Here is a 5,000-nt window from a genome sequence, read left to right as displayed (position 1 = left end):
GGCAGTCTCCCATCCAAGTACTAAACAGGCCCGACCCGGCTTAGCTTCCGAGATCTGACGAGATCGGGCGTGCTCAGGGTAGTATGGCCGTAAGCCAAGAAACTGCCCTCAAAATCAGATTTTTGAATGTGACAAGCTGGTTGACAGGACTTTTGTGCAATGAGCAATGCGTGTGTGATACAACAATCACTGATCTTTTTGTCAGCCTGTCAAACTCTTTGGACTTTTAAACCTCTGTTAGCACTGAAGTGCCTTGAGGCACATGTGTCACTGTTGGCGACGCTGCAAATCTTGCTATCAATCCCAAACCGAGTCAAAACTAAACAAATGTGTATTGGGTGGAGAGCAGTGTTTTGTTTGGACGAGCAATATGTAGCTGTATTGACAAGTATGGCAAGTACCTATAGCCGTTGTAACAAAAGCAAAAGGGGGAAAGGGCACCCTTTTCTGGGGGCGTACCAAAAGCTTACGGCACCTGGTATTCCCAGGCAGTCTCCCATCCAAGTACTAACCAGGCCCGACCCAGCTTAGCTTCCGAGATCTGACGAGATCGGGCGTGCTCAGGGTAGTATGGCCGTAAGCCAAGAAATTGCCCTCAAAATCAGATTTTTAAATGTGACAAGCTGGTTGACAGGACCTTTCTGCAATGAGCAATGCGTGTGTGATACAATAATCACTGATCTTTTTGTCAGCCTGTCCAACTTTTTGGACTTTTAAACCTCTGTTAGCACTGAAGTGCCTTGAGGCACATGTGTCACTGTTGGCGACGCTGCAAATCTTGCTATCAATCCCAAACCGAGTCAAAACTAAACAAATGTGTATTGGGTGGAGAGCAGTGTTTTGTTTGGACGAGCAATATGTAGCTGTATTGACAAGTATGGCAAGTACCTATAGCCGTTGTAACAAAAGCAAAAGGGGGAAAGGGCACCCTATTCTGGGGGCGTACCAAAAGCTTGCGGCACCTGGTATTCCCAGGCAGTCTCCCATTCAAGTACTAACCAGGCCCGACCCAGCTTAGCTTCCGAGATCTGACGAGATCGGGCGTGCTCAGGGTAGTATGGCCGTAAGACAAGAAATTGCCCTCAAAATCTGATTTTTAAATGTGACAAGCTGGTTGACAGGACCTTTCTGCAATGAGCAATGCGTGTGTGATACAATAATCACTGATCTTTTTGTCAGCCTGTCCAACTTTTTGGACTTTTAAACCTCTGTTAGCACTGAAGTGCCTTGAGGCACATGTGTCACTGTTGGCGACACTGCAAATCTTGCTATCAATCCCAAACCGAGTCAAAACTAAACAAATGTGTATTGGGTGGAGAGCAGTGTTTTGTTTGGACGAGCAATATGTAGCTGTATTGACAAGTATGGCAAGTACCTATAGCCGTTGTAACAAAAGCAAAAGGGGGAAAGGGCACCCTATTCTGGGGGCGTACCAAAAGCTTACGGCACCTGGTATTCCCAGGCAGTATCCCATTCAAGTACTAACCAGGCCCGACCCAGCTTAGCTTCCGAGATCTGACGAGATCGGGCGTGCTCAGGGTAGTATGGCCGTAAGCCAAGAAATTGCCCTCAAAATCAGATTTTTAAATGTGACAAGCTGGTTGACAGGACCTTTCTGCAATGAGCAATGCGTGTGTGATACAACAATCACTGATCTTTTTGTCAGCCTGTCCAACTTTTTGGACTTTTAAACCTCTGTTAGCACTGAAGTGCCTTGAGGCACATGTGTCACTGTTGGCGACACTGCAAATCTTGCTATCAATCCCAAACCGAGTCAAAACTAAACAATGTGTATTGGGTGGAGAGCAGCGGGTTTTTTTTGGACGAGCAATATGTAGCTGTATTGACAAGTATGGCAAGTACCTATAGCCGTTGTGACAAAAGCAAAACAGGAAAAGGACACCCTATGCTGGGAGCGTACCAAAAGCTTACGGCACCTGGTATTCCCAGGCAGTCTCCCATCCAAGTAGTAACCAGGCCCGACCCAGCTTAGCTTCCGAGAGCTTACGAGATTGGGCGTGCTCAGGGTGGTATGGCCGTAAGCCAAGAAATTGACCTCAAAATCAGATTTTTAAATGTGACAAGCTGGTTGACAGGACTTTTGTGCAATGAGCAATGCGTGTGTGATACAACAATCACTGATCTTTTTGTTAGCCTGTCAAACTCTTTGGACTTTTAAACCTCTTTTAGCACTGAAGTGCCTTGAGGCACATGTATCACTGTTGGCGACGCTGCAAATCTTGCTATCAATCCCAAACCGAGTCAAAACTAAACAAATGTGTATTGGGTGGAGAGCAGCGTTTTGTTTGGACGAGCAATATGTAGCTGTATTGACAAGTATGGCAAGTACCTATAGCCGTTGTGACAAAAGCAAAAGGGGGAAAGGGCGCCCTTTTCTGGGATCGTTCCAAAAGCTTACAGCACCTGGTTTTCCCAGGCAGTCTCCCATCCAAGTACTAACTAGGTCCGACCCGGCTTAGCTTCCGAGATCTGACGAGATCGGGCGTGCTCAGGGTAGTATGGCCGTAAGCCAAGAAATTGCCCTCAAAATCAGATTTTTAAATGTGACAAGCTGGTTGACAGGACTTTTGTGCAATGAGCAATGCGTGTGTGATACAACAATCACTGATATTTTTGTCAGCCTGTCCAACTCTTTGGACTTTTAAACCTCTGTTAGCACTGAAGTGCCTTGAGGCACATGTGTCACTGTTGGCGACATTGCAAGTCTTGCTATCAATCTCAAACCGTGTCAAAACTAAACAAATGTGTATTGGGTGGAGAGCAGCGTTTTGTTTGGACGAGCAATATGTAGCTGTATTGACAAGTATGGCAAGTACCTATAGCCGTTGTAACAAAAGCAAAAGGGGGAAAGGGCACCCTATTCTGGGGGCGTACCAAAAGCTTACAGCACCTGGATTCCCAGGCAGTCTCCCATCCAAGTACTAACCAGGCCCGACCCAGCTTAGCTTCAGAGCTCCGACGAAATCGGACGTGCTCAGGGTAGTATGGCCGTAAGCCAAGAAATTGACCTCAAAATCAGATTTTTAAATGTGACAAGCTGGTTGACAGGACCTTTCTGCAATGAGCAATGCGTGTGTGATACAACAATCACTGATGTTTTTGTCAGCCTGTCTAACTCTTTGGACTTTTAAACCTCTGTTAGCACTGAAGTGCCTTGAGGCACATGTGTCACTGTTGGCGACGCTGCAAATCTTGCTATCAATTCCAAACCGAGTCAAAACTAAACAAATGTGTATTGGGTGGAGAGCAGCGTTTTGTTTGGACGAGCAATATGTAGCTGCATTGACAAGTATGGCAAGTACCTATAGCCGTTGTGACAAAAGCAAAAGGGGGAAAGGGCGCCCTTTTCTGGGATCGTTCCAAAAGCTTACAGCACCTGGTATTCCCAGGCAGTCTCCCATCCAAGTACTAACCAGGCCCGACCCGGCTTAGCTTCCGAGATCTGACGAGATCGGGCGTGCTCAGGGTAGTATGGCCGTAAGCCAAGAAACTGCCCTCAAAATCAGATTTTTGAATGTGACAAGCTGGTTGACAGGACTTTTGTGCAATGAGCAATGCGTGTGTGATACAACAATCACTGATCTTTTTGTCAGCCTGTCAAACTCTTTGGACTTTTAAACCTTTGTTAGCACTGAAGTGCCTTGAGGCACATGTGTCACTGTTGGCGACGCTGCAAATCTTGCTATCAATCCCAAACCGAGTCAAAACTAAACAAATGTGTATTGGGTGGAGAGCAGTGTTTTGTTTGGACGAACAATATGTAGCTGTATTGACAAGTATGGCAAGTACCTATAGCCGTTGTAACAAAAGCAAAAGGGGGAAAGGGCACCCTTTTCTGGGGGCGTACCAAAAGCTTACGGCACCTGGTATTCCCAGGCAGTCTCCCATCCAAGTACTAACCAGGCCCGACCCAGCTTAGCTTCCGAGATCTGACGAGATCGGGCGTGCTCAGGGTAGTATGGCCGTAAGCCAAGAAATTGCCCTCAAAATCAGATTTTTAAATGTGACAAGCTGGTTGACAGGACTTTTGTGCAATGAGCAATGCGTGTGTGATACAACAATCACTGATCTTTTTGTCAGCCTGTCAAACTCTTTGGACTTTTAAACCTCTGTTAGCACTGAAGTGCCTTGAGGCACATGTGTCACTGTTGGCGACGCTGCAAATCTTGCTATCAATCCCAAACCGAGTCAAAACTAAACAAATGTGTATTGGGTGGAGAGCAGTGTTTTGTTTGGACGAGCAATATGTAGCTGTATTGACAAGTATGGCAAGTACCTATAGCCGTTGTAACAAAAGCAAAAGGGGGAAAGGGCACCCTATTCTGGGGGCTTACCAAAAGCTTACGGCACCTGCTATTCCCAGGCAGTCTCCCATCCAAGTACTAACCAGGCCCGACCCAGCTTAGCTTCCGAGATCTGACGAGATCGGGCGTGCTCAGGGTAGTATGGCCGTAAGCCAAGAAATTGCCCTCAAAATCAGATTTTTAAATGTGACAAGCTGGTTGACAGGACTTTTGTGCAATGAGCAATGCGTGTGTGATACAACAATCACTGATCTTTTTGTCAGCCTGTCAAACTCTTTGGACTTTTAAACCTCTGTTAGCACTGAAGTGCCTTGAGGCACATGTGTCACTGTTGGCGATGCTGCAAATCTTGCTATCAATCCCAAACCGAGTCAAAACTAAACAAATGTGTATTGGGTGGAGAGCAGTGTTTTGTTTGGACGAGCAATATGTAGCTGTATTGACAAGTATGGCAAGTACCTATAGCCGTTGTAACAAAAGCAAAAGGGGGAAAGGGCACCCTATTCTGGGGGCGTACCAAAAGCTTACTGCACCTGGTATTCCCAGGCAGTCACCCATCCAAGTACTAACCAGGCCCGACCCAGCTTAGCTTCCGAGATCTGACGAGATCAGGCGTGCTCAGGGTAGTATGGCCGTAAGACAAGAAATTGCCCTCAAAATCTGATTTTTAAATGT

The 5,000-nt window shown here is 46.4% G+C and overlaps 9 non-coding genes and 2 pseudogenes across 9 annotated transcripts in view; all 11 read right to left on the bottom strand.

Annotated features, from left to right (window-relative positions):
* The window catches only part of LOC133636939 (5S ribosomal RNA), a 119-nt gene extending 24 nt beyond the window's left edge, over positions 1-95 (bottom strand). The window contains exon 1 of the ribosomal RNA XR_009822737.1: positions 1-95. This exon is cut by the window's left edge and continues 24 nt beyond it. This is a non-coding gene — a ribosomal RNA (5S ribosomal RNA).
* A 368-nt stretch (positions 96-463) lies between these two features.
* On the bottom strand, positions 464-582 carry LOC133637585 (5S ribosomal RNA). Its single transcript, XR_009823211.1, has one exon. It is a non-coding gene; the product is annotated as a 5S ribosomal RNA (ribosomal RNA).
* A 368-nt stretch (positions 583-950) lies between these two features.
* LOC133637277 (5S ribosomal RNA) lies at positions 951-1,069 on the bottom strand. Its single transcript, XR_009823065.1, has one exon. It is a non-coding gene; the product is annotated as a 5S ribosomal RNA (ribosomal RNA).
* A 368-nt stretch (positions 1,070-1,437) lies between these two features.
* LOC133636904 (5S ribosomal RNA) lies at positions 1,438-1,556 on the bottom strand. Its single transcript, XR_009822704.1, has one exon. It is a non-coding gene; the product is annotated as a 5S ribosomal RNA (ribosomal RNA).
* Positions 1,557-1,925: 369 nt separating this feature from the next.
* LOC133637409 (5S ribosomal RNA) lies at positions 1,926-2,044 on the bottom strand (annotated as a pseudogene).
* A 368-nt stretch (positions 2,045-2,412) lies between these two features.
* Positions 2,413-2,531, bottom strand: LOC133637272 (5S ribosomal RNA). The gene has a single exon (XR_009823060.1). It is a non-coding gene; the product is annotated as a 5S ribosomal RNA (ribosomal RNA).
* Positions 2,532-2,899: 368 nt separating this feature from the next.
* Positions 2,900-3,017, bottom strand: LOC133637467 (5S ribosomal RNA; annotated as a pseudogene).
* A 368-nt stretch (positions 3,018-3,385) lies between these two features.
* On the bottom strand, positions 3,386-3,504 carry LOC133637862 (5S ribosomal RNA). Its single transcript, XR_009823479.1, has one exon. It is a non-coding gene; the product is annotated as a 5S ribosomal RNA (ribosomal RNA).
* A 368-nt stretch (positions 3,505-3,872) lies between these two features.
* Positions 3,873-3,991, bottom strand: LOC133637581 (5S ribosomal RNA). The gene has a single exon (XR_009823207.1). It is a non-coding gene; the product is annotated as a 5S ribosomal RNA (ribosomal RNA).
* Positions 3,992-4,359: 368 nt separating this feature from the next.
* On the bottom strand, positions 4,360-4,478 carry LOC133636880 (5S ribosomal RNA). Its single transcript, XR_009822681.1, has one exon. It is a non-coding gene; the product is annotated as a 5S ribosomal RNA (ribosomal RNA).
* Positions 4,479-4,846: 368 nt separating this feature from the next.
* Positions 4,847-4,965, bottom strand: LOC133637318 (5S ribosomal RNA). The gene has a single exon (XR_009823105.1). It is a non-coding gene; the product is annotated as a 5S ribosomal RNA (ribosomal RNA).
* Between the last annotated feature and the right edge of the window lie 35 nt (positions 4,966-5,000).

This window comes from Entelurus aequoreus, linkage group LG20, assembly GCF_033978785.1.
Source record: "Entelurus aequoreus isolate RoL-2023_Sb linkage group LG20, RoL_Eaeq_v1.1, whole genome shotgun sequence".
Lineage (NCBI taxonomy): Eukaryota > Metazoa > Chordata > Actinopteri > Syngnathiformes > Syngnathidae > Entelurus > Entelurus aequoreus.
Note: the sequence above shows the minus strand (reverse complement) of the source record. Positions and strands in the feature narration are given on the sequence as shown.